The 13316-nt window shown below is 41.0% G+C and overlaps 1 pseudogene; it reads right to left on the bottom strand.

The window, feature by feature from the left end:
- Positions 1-11040: 11040 nt before the first annotated feature.
- LOC147426074 (uncharacterized) lies at positions 11041-11612 on the bottom strand (annotated as a pseudogene).
- Between the last annotated feature and the right edge of the window lie 1704 nt (positions 11613-13316).

Below are 13316 nucleotides of genomic sequence, written 5' to 3'. Positions count from 1 at the left end.
ATCAGCTCTATGGGATTATTGTATTGCTTACAAAGTGGCTATTAATTGTACACCATTCAAGATGGTATATGGACAAGAAGTAATTATGCCATGGGAGTTTGTAATTACTAATCTGCGTGGGTAGCTTCACAGTAACCCTTTAGTTGAGCATTTATATATGCTTGAGAGGTTAAATGAAGAAATATAATTAGTTGTGCAAAACGCACTTGTGGAGAAATATGGGAGAAAGAAATGCTTTGACTGTCATTCAAAGAACAAGGATATCAAGGTTGGGGATAAAGTCCTTATGTATGGACTGTGTAACAGAAAGAAAAAGTTAAAATATGCGGGAAAAGAACCATATAGAGTATGCAAAATCACCCCACAAGGTACCATTCGTATGGAAACTCTTGATGGAGTTGAAATCATTGGATTATTCAATGAAAGTAAATTTAAAAGATTCTATGATGCTTTAAGCCAAGAGGAGCTACGTGCCATCCATAAAAAAAAGGTAGCCAAGGCACAAGTAGAATTGAAAATGATACAAGCTCAAGCTAAGGCTAAGGAGCGACATCAACATATTAGACACCAACGAGAGGACAACCTTGGAGTTCCACATGCATTTCAAGTTGAAACAAAGGATGATTGGTTGGACTCTGACACACCTCTATGATACCCTATTGAGTTAGATAGCACCTATGGGAAAGTGCTATATAACGCCTTATAATTGGACACAATTGCTAAATATAATTTGCTATCATATGAAGTGTGGTGTTAGTTAGGAAATCCATCTCCATTTGAGAGTACCATCCAAGTCAAGGTTATCAAAAAGAAAAAAACTATTGTTTTTGGAACCTGGCATACTTTTGTCAGTTATGACAATGGGATCGTAGCTCAATACTTTTTGGTCATACCCATTAGAACTATGGAAGGAAATATAAACCTAGGATGCAAGTGGATGTTAGTGACCAAATGCACTATTGATTGGGGGACTGGGAGTGTCACAACACAAAAACAAACTCTTAGCCCTGCCACTCAAGTGATAGTCCCTGAGATATCAACTCCTGAGAAAATACAACGCAAAACATTGCATGTCCAAGGGGTTGAACCATCTGTACCTATAGACCAACCCTATAGAGCTTCAACTTCTGTAGCTGAAACAAAGACTCATCGTAATATAACAAAGAAAACATACAAATGGCTCCCTAAAGCTTCTTTAGCGACCATTTTTTATGCTAGAAAGTAGAAGCCTTGTAAGAGACTCCCCACTCGCTCCATTAAATGTAAGAAAATGTTGTGTTGGATTCCTAAATGACTATTGGAAGCCCAAGGCTACTATGAAGGGAATGATCAAATCTCGGTGCCTAAACATAAATTGTGTTCTTACTTGTCACCTATAGACCCATGTGAGTCAAATCCTATAACAATAAAGTCGATTAAAGACCATGGGAAGCGAAAGATCAAGAATATCTTACACCTAATCCATAGCTAGTTTGGGCCAAACGAGAACGACTTGTATTGCTCCGCTCAAATATAGAAAAAAAAAATGAAGCTTCTTGCTCTTCTTGTGTTTCTGTAGTTCTTCTACAGAAACACAAACTTCTTGACAACTTCAACCTACCACCAAAATTGTACAAAAATACAAGGAAATAATAACACCTCCCGTTGTAGATTCATCACCTAAAACAATGTTTCAAGTAAAATCATGGGAGAGTACCTTACCACCCTTGAAACTAGATCAACGCCTAGGGTGGTAAAAGACTAATGGTCAAAGTCTTCACCCATTACAACTTGTAACAATTGGTTTCAAAAGGTGATGACATCATTCCAAAAGGTATGATCTACCCAAGGAAGGGGGGAGTGTTTGGTGACATCCATCATTCACTTGCTCCCCTCTTAACCTTCCTCCTTGACCTCTCAATCTTCCAATCTTAGGGAATGTATATATAGCCCTATACTCAAGAAAACAAAAATATAAAAGTAAAAGAGAAACGGCTACCAAACAAAAAACTTGAAACCTACAAATCCTAGTACATGACCCAAAAATCATAATAACACATTATGCACAGGGACACGATCTGTTGGCATGACCCTTATAATATTTGCACAATAACCAAAATCTATTTGTGTGTACAGATATGGCTAGTATGCTAGAGTCATCCACTCCTACCTTGGGTGAGAGGTACCCTCTTTACTATTCACAAGTGTTTCACATAGTCTACCCGGTGCTTGCATGTGAATGGGATTTGGTAGATACACTAGTGTGTGAGAAATTTTTTTAGGAATTAGAATGGCTGATATGTCTCTTGACCATGACTGATCCCTACTTAGTAGAGAACATCTCTCCAATTACGCAAGCTTACCCTTTTGAGCAAGATAACTATACACATTGTTAGGAGTTTTTTGAAAGAAGTGATTGCGCATATGTACATACACATGCATAATGCATCAAATAAAGATTTTCCGTTTTCCAAAGCCAGGTGGTTACGTGGGGACCACATGTGTACAGGTAGGACAACGTGTACATAGTATATCGATTTTCATTGTCACCAATATCAATGTGTTTTTTCTATAATTATGCAGAGTTGGTAGAGCGTAAAACTTCTCACAAAATCTATCAGCAGGCCGATGCCATGAGGTAAGCAGGTGCATCAGATGGCATCGAGTGGCGTCAGGAGGTCGAATGGGATCAACACTTGCACGTGGATAAGTAAGGACACAACATGGGTTTTTTTGTGATGAATTATGCAAAAAGGTCATCATGAGAACTATATATGGGGGCCACTTCACATGATTTCGGGATGCATTATTGAAAAAATTTGAGTGCCAGGTGTGCGGATGGATATAGAAGGGTGAAAAAAATGCACTACCTGACCATTTTTTGGATTGTTCGGGGTCCGTTGTGCGGATGGATGTAGAAGGGTGACAAAAATGCACTACCTGACCATTTTTTGGACTGTTCGGGGTCCGTTTGAGGTCAATCAAAAGGCCAAAGGTGCCCAAGTGATAAAGTGAAGTGTGGAAACTAAAAAACATGAGAAAAAAACCAAAAAAATGTGGAGATAAGAGGAGGAACAATTGCAACTGAGTTTTGCTATTTTTGGAGCCTATTTTGGCCATAAACTACTCATCTGAGGTCAAATTTGAGCACTTTGATATTTTAGACTGGGGGTTTTGGCTGTTCCAGACGCAATGGCACTGTGCATTTTTCCAAATTTCTCACTGTTTTTTCTCTATTTTGATTGTGTAAGTTTCTCCTGTGAGCGAAGCCTTTGCTCCAATTTGTGATTGTATTTGGCATATTTCATCCATATTGTGTGAGGTATTTGCCCCAATTGGTGTTGGACCAAGCTCAATTGTATCTAAATATCATAAATCTTCCTCTTTTGAGCTGAGTTTTTTGGGTGTGTGTGCGTGTGTTGAGTGGGCAAATAGATAGTCTCTCTCCTCTCACTCCATTGGTATGTTCCCTGTCTCGGCCAGGTGGGTTGTGTAAGCCGAGTGGTGCCCCATAGTATGTGTGTGTGTGTGTGTGTATTATCCCAAGAGTGTGTGTCGGGTGATTATAGAGGTGTTGTGTGTGTTTCCATCCCGCTCACATTCTTTTGGCGCCCCCACAAAGGATCTTTTTTGAGTACCTTCAGCTTCAGAATTATAGGTTGCAGATTATAGATCACAGGTTATAGGTTACAGGTGATTCATACAGGTATAGGTAGTTGGAGTAGAGTTATATGCTGGCAATTGGGAGTCACTTACAGTTGTCATGGGTATGCATCATTTGGCGCCTATTTGAGTGCATTGTCTTGTATTGTATGTTACTTGTGGATACTACCATTGTACGCCTTTGTGGATCCATACTTGGTGTTATTTGGCAGTCCCAGCCATTTTTGAGACTTAGTCTGGAAGATAGTCATTTATGAGACTTGACTATATGAGATTTGCATAAGCCTTTGTGAGAGGGTCGTGGTGAGGTTTTATTGAGTTGGGGGATTATCAAATATGAGATCCTTTCAGTAATACATGTGGCTAGAGCACCCTTTTCGTGACCTCATCATAGGCTATGTACTAGTGATTCCTACTTGATGCTCGGGTTCCATTTTTCGCATGTTATGCATACATATACATTCTATATTTTGGGTTCTTACTGCTCTACTTGTGGGGAAACTCTGCTAAAATTTTTTCAAGTTGTGATGGCTGGTTTTTTGGTCTTTTGAGCCATTTATGCTGTTATGCTGCTGAAATTTTGGCAAAATTAGAGGATAAGTTAGGTATGACTTCTTGAGAGTTGCATGGTTGGCTTTAATAGATGATCAAAACAGACCTCAATTCACTCTTTTTCATTTAACACAAAGAATCCAGATAAATGTTCATGTGTCCAGGAAGATTTTTCTCCAGCAACACATAGTCTTTATGTTTGGGCCAAGAAGATTAAGAGAGATACTGGAATCTCCTTTGCCTATTGTTATTCCAATGATTAACTATGAAAACTCATTTGATGTGCATGTTTTTTTCCTTATCTAAAGATGAGCTCCATTGAAGTTTCTGGGGATTGAGTCAGTAAAAAGTTTTGAGTTCTTGCACCTGTGCTAGAAGTGGTTCTCAAAGCATCAAAACTTGGGTAGCCATGGATTTCCCTTATCCAAAATTTCATGGAAGAAGTGGAAGACTTTTTGGAAAAGATGGAGGTTGCGTGCATTAGAAACCAGATTCATGATCCTGCATAGATGTTACATCTTCTCCATATTTGTTTGAAGAATGATGCACGAGTTTGGTCCAAAGCATTTGAAGGGGAGTTGCGTGTGACTGATCCACCTGTGAGATTAAGTTGGGACAATCTACGGCCTGGATTGAAAGTGGATTTTGTGAAGACAGAAGATCCTGACAAAGTGTGGCAAGAAGTACAGGGTTTGGTGTAAAGGGAAGGTGAGTCAGTAGATGCATACATACGTAAGTTTTCAATGGCATGGGAGAAGATGTGCAAGACCTTAGCACCACATGTACCCCCACCTGCCATGATGAAGAAGGACAGGTTCTTGGCTGGTCTTTGGAAGAATATACGTTGGTAGAGTGGAGCTAAAGAAGCCTAGGACATATAAAAATGCACTAGATGTAGCGAGGAACAAAGAGTGGAAGCTGAGAAGAATGAGTCAGCTAGGAGTAGAGTTTTTGCCCAGGAGGTCTGAGTTTCAACTTATGAATTCTTTGCAAGGTCGCGTGCTAGGGGTTCATCATGAACTAGTGGTTTCTGTTACTCCTCAGGTTATGCCAGTGTAGTGATCATTACAGTAGTGCAAGATGATGGGCTAAGGCAAGACATGAGGCAAGTGGTAGATTTAATGAAGAATATCAGCCTAAACATGCTAGGTAATGTAGGAAATACTGGAGGTCGAGCGAGGTTTTCAAATCAGCCAGGAGGTGAAGAAAGACCCAGGAATGGTGTTGGACAAAGCAATGGTAGAGTCTGGAGGCAGATTCCCACATGCTATAATTGCGAAGAGTTAGGCCACATCGGCCCGCAATGTGATAAGACACCAAGGATGGGGGGAGACATGTATCCATTGCCAAGACATGTGCTAACTAGGTCAAATGATTATGGCATTGAAATTAAGAGAGAAGAAGGAACCAATGGATTAACCCAAGAGGAAAAGGGAAAGACAAAAGTGATAGTGTGATCACTTTGGAGAAGGAAGCAAAGCTGGAGGATACATTAGTGATGCCTATTGGGACAAGGACCACACAGGATAAGGAAGGAAGAAGTGCCCCAGGTCCTAGTAAGAAGAAGTTAAAGAGCCATGAAGACGAGGATGTCAAGGCCAAGAGGAAAAGAAGGGATCGTTACGAGTTTCATGATTCAAACTTTCCACTAGGGGATGGGAAATTAAGCTATGACCTGAAGGAGGATCTGACAAGCAGGAAAGCAGATGTTACTTTTGGGCAGCTTATAGAGATGGTGCCTAAGCTAAAGCGACAGTGGAAGAGGATGGTTAACCCAATGGAGAAAGAACCAAAGAGAGGTTTAGTGAAGGTATTGGCGATGGATGCGCTACCAGACATTTGTCCAATAGTAGATGTGTGGCAGATTTATTTTTTTTTGGGACAAGGTTATGTTGATGGCGGAGCCCAAATATGTGTCATAACACACTCATGCATTCAGAAGATGGGTCTTACAGTGACTTGGGTGTCAAGCTTTTGGATCAGATTGGCAAACCATCAAAAAGTAAAATATTTGGGTGTTGTTAAAGAGCTTAGAAGTGGAGGCGTATGATGCAAAGGCGGTGGTTGATTTCCACGTGATGCCAGCAGGGTTGGGAGCATATCCTATTATATTGGGTAGACCATAATTACAGTAGTGGGAGCTATTCAAGATTGGCGACGTGGTACGATTAGCCTCTATGGAAAGACATGTGCCAAGAAGCTATATAATATGGACACAAGGAAACGATTGGAGGAACTTTATGAAGATGAGGATGAGTCTAGTGATGAAGACTATTCCACAGTGATTGACGAGGACAGTGATAATACTACCAGAGTTGATGTTGCAGTTCTTCTGATGGACAAAGAAATCCATGAGTCTGGTTTAGTAGCATTTGCAAATGAGATTGAAGATGAAAGTGAAGGGCCTTATGAAGTGATTGAAGGGCTGCTGCAAACCAAGGTTGAATTGTCAAAGAAGCAGGAATTGATGACACAAATGATCAATGGAGACCTCTCAACTATGGAGAAGGAGATATATTTGCACATACTGGCTAGTTTTCCTGATTTGCTCATTATTCATATGAAGAATTAGAGGGTTCAAAGGAGAAGAGATGCATATAGAGCTGAAAGAAGGTTGGAAGCCAATGCGGAAAAAGCTAAGAAGGATGGGTCAAGAGCAGATGGAAGCCTTGCGAGAAGAGGTGGACAAGTTATTGAAGGTAGGGTTCATAGTTCTAGTGGCGACCACAGAATGGGTGAGTCCAGTAGTAGTCAGCCCAAAGAAGGATGGAAAGTAGAGGATTTGTGTATATTCTAAACCCTTAAATGCAGCCACTAATAAGAACCCATACCCTCTTCCATTCATTGATCATATCTTGGATTTAGTGGCAGGTTATGAGAGGTACAGTGTGTGTGATGGTTTTTCAGGCTATTTTCAATTGAAGATTGCTCTTAAAGACCGAACAAAGACAATTTTCATTACGCCATAGGGTTGTTATTGCTACACAGTATTTCCATTTGGGTTGTCAAATGGACCAACATTCTATCAAGAGAGAGCAAATTGATATTGACACCATTCATTGGTAAAGCTTTTATGGACGACTTTTGTGTCTACAATAGTAGGGCTGAACACCATGAGAAGATGCAGATGGTATTGGCTCAATATGATGAATGTGGAGGACAACTAAATCCAAGCTGCAGATGGTATTGGCTCAACATGATGAATGTGGAGGACAACTAAATCCAAAGAAATGTAATCTAACACAGCCAAGGGTAAAGTTATTGGGCCACATGGTGTCAAAAAACGGCATTGAGGCTGATCCAGACAAGGCTAAGTCTATTATTCTTCTTCCATCACCTAATAGTACAAAGCAATTGGCAACCTTTATACACAAAGTGAAGTACATGGCATGGTTTATTCCATTGTCTTCACAACTCCTTTATCCATTACAACACGTGGCAAAGCATGATCCATTGCAATGGGATGACAAGTGTGAAGAAGTGTTTCAAGAGGTGAAAGAGGTGTTAGGGGGGTTGTCAGCCATGCAGGCTCCTGATTGGGAGAAAGTGTTTTATGTAAATCCATCAGTAGGAAATGATGCCATTGGAGACATGCTATTGAAAAAGGGGAAGGGCGGCCATTATATGAGGCCAGTGTATTATGCAAGCCGAGTGAAGTTGGTAGCAAAGAGAAAATTCTCGAAAGTAGAGCTAGTGACGGCCAATGTAATATTTGCTTGTCGATGATTTCATCATCACTTGCTACCACGACCTTTTGTTTTCTTAACGAGTTATGCCTTTTTGCCACAGTTAAATAATGGCACTAACATGTCAAATGTGGTTAAGGAATGGGTAATTGAGCTGTAAGATTTTGAGTTCTCTTTTTTAGTGGAAGACAATACAAGAGCTACCCTATCTGATTTGTTGACTTACAAGGACAATCCCCTCCTTATTAAGGAAGAGGTGGTGAGAAGGGTAGTTGAAGAAGTGCCATAGATCAGCAAATACACATGTGTTGTTCTTTTTGATGGCTCATATAGAAAGATCCATGATGCGGCTTCAGAGGGTATAACACATTACGATCCACAGGGGAAGCTAGTATGCAAGAGAGGATTCAAGTTGGATGCTCATAGTAACAATGAGGCTGAATATGCTACTTTGGAAGTCGGGTTACACACTTGTTTGAAGTATGGGATTAGAAGGTTGAGCATAAAAGGTGATGTCTTGTTAGTTGTGAAGCAAGTGTTGGGTGTGTGGAAGAGCAAGAACACATCATTGAAGGAAATGTGTGTCATAATAATCAATATCTAATTCTCCTAAATGATTTTCTCATGTTAAACTGATCATTTAATATGGGGAAGTGCCAGGGGAGAAAAATCTAAAATATCGGTTAAGTTAGCAGACCGGCCACAATAGGGATCCAAACGAGGGAAAATAGGGATCCAAAGGGGGGGGGGGGGGGGGGGGGCATCTGCAAAAGAGCTATGTGCAACAATGGGCTCCAAAGACCTTAGGGTTCAGCCCATTAAGACTTCGAGAATGCTAAGGTTCCAAAATTCAAAGGTTGTGTTCAAAGGTCAAAAGCCTAAGGAAATTCGATGCTTGGTGTGTGTCCCAAAAGTCTTCAACCATCCCTACATAGGAGGGGGCGAGCCCTAGAAGTAGGAGATGAGAGAGAAACTCACACACAATCTCCCTTTACACAAAGGGAATGAGGGACACATGTCAGCTCCCTAGCTAGATGCCCACAAGGTGTACTCAATTCCTATTGGATGGTCTTGGAGGTGGACCAATGAGAATTAGGCTAGATTAAAAATAGTTTAATTAATTTCAAAACACTTAATAAAAGAACCAATAAGAATTAAGCTCTCTAGAAGACTATTGGACAGTCTCCCAAGGGGTCCAATGACCATTCAGCAGCCCAATGGCTTGCCCGATTCCTATTGGCCAGGAGGAGAAGGGGCCCAATGAGAGTTTAGTTGAATCAAGTAATTACCTAAAGCTCTCACAAAAGGGGAAAGGGGGACACATGTCAGAAGACTATCACTTATGCTGCCTAATTTCCATTGGCTAGGCCTGGGGAGGTCCAATGAGGTGTGAGGATGAGCAAATAGCAAGAGGGGTCGACCAAGAGAGAGGGGGGGACTGATTTTTGCAAGGAATTATCACACACACACACACTCACACAATCTCATGTGTGAAGTAAGAAGAATCTCTCTCTCCTTCTCAAGCTTTAATGGAAAGCTTACCACCTACTCCAAGCTTGTGAGAAGGGAGGCCTACACCAACAACTCTTGGATTTGTGATGCAAATCCAACCAAGAGCCAATCTTCAATGCATGCTTATCTCCTCTACCATGCTAATTACTAAGCTAAGCTATGCTAATATGAGTGATTATGTGAGGAGATGTACATCTTTCTCGTAAGAAAACTCCTTCTTCATCTCAATCTAGTCTCATACCCCGCTAGCTCTCACCATCTTCGAAGGTGTGTGAGGTCTTGGGTCTGAGACCGTGAGGAAATTGATGTTGTGTTTGATAAGTGTTTTGCTTAGTGCATGAATTTTCCATCTTCATTGCACTAGCTAGTATTGAAGGAACACAAAGAATTGTATTGTAAAATGTCTCTCTTAATGGGAGAAAGCATAATACAAAGCCTTTTGGAGGGGGGACTGGCTCCATGCAAATCCGGTCCTCAACTATTGTCAATTGCTTAATTTCTCTCTCTTTTGAAGTATTGTTCATGCTATCTAACTAGGTGTTATACTTTTTGTTTCTCTCTCCACCCAAGCACTCTTGTTATTCTCATTAGGAATCTATTCTAATGAAATGCTCACTATGTTCATTCTATTTTCCACTACACACAAGTTAGTAGACCATTAAATGTTACATTTGTATCAGAGCACAAGGTTTCTCTTTTCTTGCTCAAGAAGGGAGGTCCTCAAGCTAGCTATAAATGGTTAATACTATTAATTGTATGTGAGTAAGTAGAATAGGGAATTTTCAACCTTGTAGTGCACCTGCCTTTGTGAAGTTAATGGGGCATCATCGTCGAGAGCTATGGTCTTAATAGTGGAGTTCTACGGGGCTTGCCTACAGCTTAACCACTATTGAGCTATTAGAATCTTGACAAGATCCGGTGCTATTTTGGTGTTGAATGGCCCTCTCTTCTATTCCTTGCAATTAATGGTATTTGATCCACGGGTACAGTAGCTTGAGTGATTTTTCTAATGGGGTAAAGAGGAGTAGCAACTAGGGCTGGAAGCACCAAAGTACACCTAAAAATTTTACACCTAAAAGTTGTTAGAATGGCTGACAATAGTAAAGAGAGTGAAATTAATGACTGACAATAGGAAAGAGAATGGCTGACAATAGTAAAGAGAGTGAAATTAATGTTGATAACTTTGATTTTTCTAATGAGCAAGCTACTTGTTGTGGGTTAGGTCAACACATGAACATCATACACAACAATAATAACCATCTACTCCACCATACTACATTAACAACACTTCAGACACAGTAAACCTAACTACTCTAAATATCAGAGTAAGCAGAAAATACACTGAATAGTTGTTGCACTGTATCATCATCATCATCGCATTCACATCAAAGAACAGATACCTCGTGCGCAGATCATTCCCCACTTTTATAGATAAATCCGACTTAACTACCCAGTCACAAGACATTCAGCAGACTGCAACTGAAAGACAGTTACATCCGACTTAGCAAAATACAGCTCAGTAAATATCCGATAAGTCAATATCCGACTTAGCTATTCAGAGTCAGTTTCTAACATGTGCCTCTCAACACATGGCACGCCCTGGTGGTGGATTTCGCAGAAATCTGACCCGGATCCACATATCCCTTGATCAGGAATCCACCCTCTGCTGCACAGCTTCTTCCTTACTCTAATCCTCAGCATTCACTTTATGATCCACCAGCTCTGCTTCCTTTACTGCATCTGATTCTGCTGCATCATCTTTTCCCATTTCCACCTCTTGTGCTCTATCTGCAATCTCAGTATCAATCTGCTCTTCTGCCACTTTCTCCTCAGCTACATCCTGCATCAAAAAACTATTAGTAAAATTCTCCTCTTTCTTTTCTGACTCTGCAAGCTGCTGTCTCTTATTCTCTTCCATCTGCTGAATCTGCTGCTTCAAACAGTCTCTCTCCTTTTGCAATTCCTCCACTTCCTTCAACAATTGTGCTTCTACCTCATGCACTAACCCTGCTTTTAACACCTCATATGGATACTTAATGACAAATCTCATTCTTTCCTTGGTCTTTTGCCACATCTCCTGTGCAACCAAAGCTAACTGCTGCTTGAGAATAGACACTTCTCCTTCTTTCATTAATACCGCACTCAAGCTAATTTCCTCTTGTGCCAACATCTGTTGCTCTAATATCTGCAAAGGTTCCAATCTCAACCTCTGCATCTCCACAGTGACCTGTAACTCTGCATTCCTCTTTGCCATGTCTTCCAATTCCAAAGCAACCACTGCCTCCACTTTCTCAGTCCATTGCTTAAACTCCCCCAATGATCTCTTCACTTTTGCTAACTCCATCTTCTGTTTCCCCACTGTTTCCTCCATATCCTGCTCATACTTTACTTTCATCATAGCTATCTGCTCTTCAAACTCTTTCACCTGTGACACCTGTCCTTTAAACTCCATCAATTTTTCTGCATTCCTTTCAACTTGCATACTCCGAACCTTCAGCATATTATTCTGCTGCCTCACAAATTCCTGCACCTGCTGCAGCATCTGAACTACTTTATCACTGTCCAATTTCCCAGTATCTACTGATACTCCAGAGACTTCCTCAGTACTGAAATCTAATCTAGAAAACACTCTGCTGACTGGTTCAGACTTCTTCCTCTTGTTGGATAATGTGAAAGCCTTACTAAGCCTTATTGGTGTTTCCTCTGCTTTTACCTGCATTGGTGAATCAACATCCATGGTACCAAATTCTGCAAACTGCATTTTTGCTGTGATTTCTTCAAAGGCCTCTCCTGGAGTATATTTGGCTTTCACCAAATCCTCATAAGCCTCCATATGCTTAGCATTAAACTTCACAAATCCTGTCTTTTCAGAATGCACCATGATGGGATGCTCAATCTGAACTGGCTGCTGCTTCTCCTGCACCAGTTTTTCTGCTTTCACAGGCCACCTTGCTTCACCATTCTGTACTCTCTGTGCAAAAAAAAACAATGCTGACAAGTAACCACATAACCTACTATTTGCCTGTGTCTTCCTCTTATCTGAAGAATGAATCTCTGCTGCCAGCTTTTCATACACCCAGTGAGCCCAGCTCACTTCTCCTCCCTGCTCTGCATAACTTAATGGTGCAAAATTTTCTTTTGACATATAATCAAACTTCACAATAAAGCATAGCCTCTCCAAGTATCACTTAAGCTGCTCTCTCCTAGCATATGCCACATTCTTTAACATGTAATACTGCCTGCCTCCTTCTCTTGGACCAAACTCCTTTTTCAGTGCTTCCTCTGAACACTTTGGAATAGGTGTATTAGGATGCAAAGGCAGCTTGAACACCTCAGACACCAACTCCACATTGAGTACCACATGCGGTGACACTCTCCCCTTAGTCTTCCTAAGTATTTCCAACTGAGACTTTGCATATACATTGTTTTTACATTCTTCCCAAGGCAGAATGGCAAACTCATACAATCCTACCTGCTGCAACCATATGGCGTTGTGCTCTGCCTGACAATCTATGTCAACTTTGAAATCCATAAAAGGGTCCATTAATGTTTGCATCACCTTACCTTCTGACACAGGAGTCGGCATTGGCGTTTCCTCTTCTGCAGAGTCACTATTTTCGTCTGCACTGCTAACGTCAAGCCGCATAGGCAAAGCTTTGCTTCTCAAAAGTCACCCCGAACCTTCGGTCTGCTCCTCATCAGGCTATGGTTGCATGGCCATCAATTGCTTTGCTTTCGGCATGGCAGGACTGAATAAAGCTTCTTCAAGCGAAAACCCGAATGCTCCGCGCTGCTGCATGTGTACTAAACTTTTGTTGCATGTATGATTATACTCGCTGCACCATGCACACATATCTCCACCCAGTATCCTTGAAGTGCTACGAAACTTCTTTTCAGCACACTCCCCGAAGTTATTAGTCCGGC

The sequence above is a fragment of the Adiantum capillus-veneris genome, chromosome 24 (genome assembly GCF_014529385.1).
Source record: "Adiantum capillus-veneris isolate H3 chromosome 24, ASM1452938v2, whole genome shotgun sequence".
In the NCBI taxonomy this organism is placed as follows: domain Eukaryota; kingdom Viridiplantae; phylum Streptophyta; class Polypodiopsida; order Polypodiales; family Pteridaceae; genus Adiantum; species Adiantum capillus-veneris.
The sequence above is the reverse complement of the archived record's forward strand: the minus strand, read 5'-3'. Positions and strand labels throughout refer to the sequence as shown.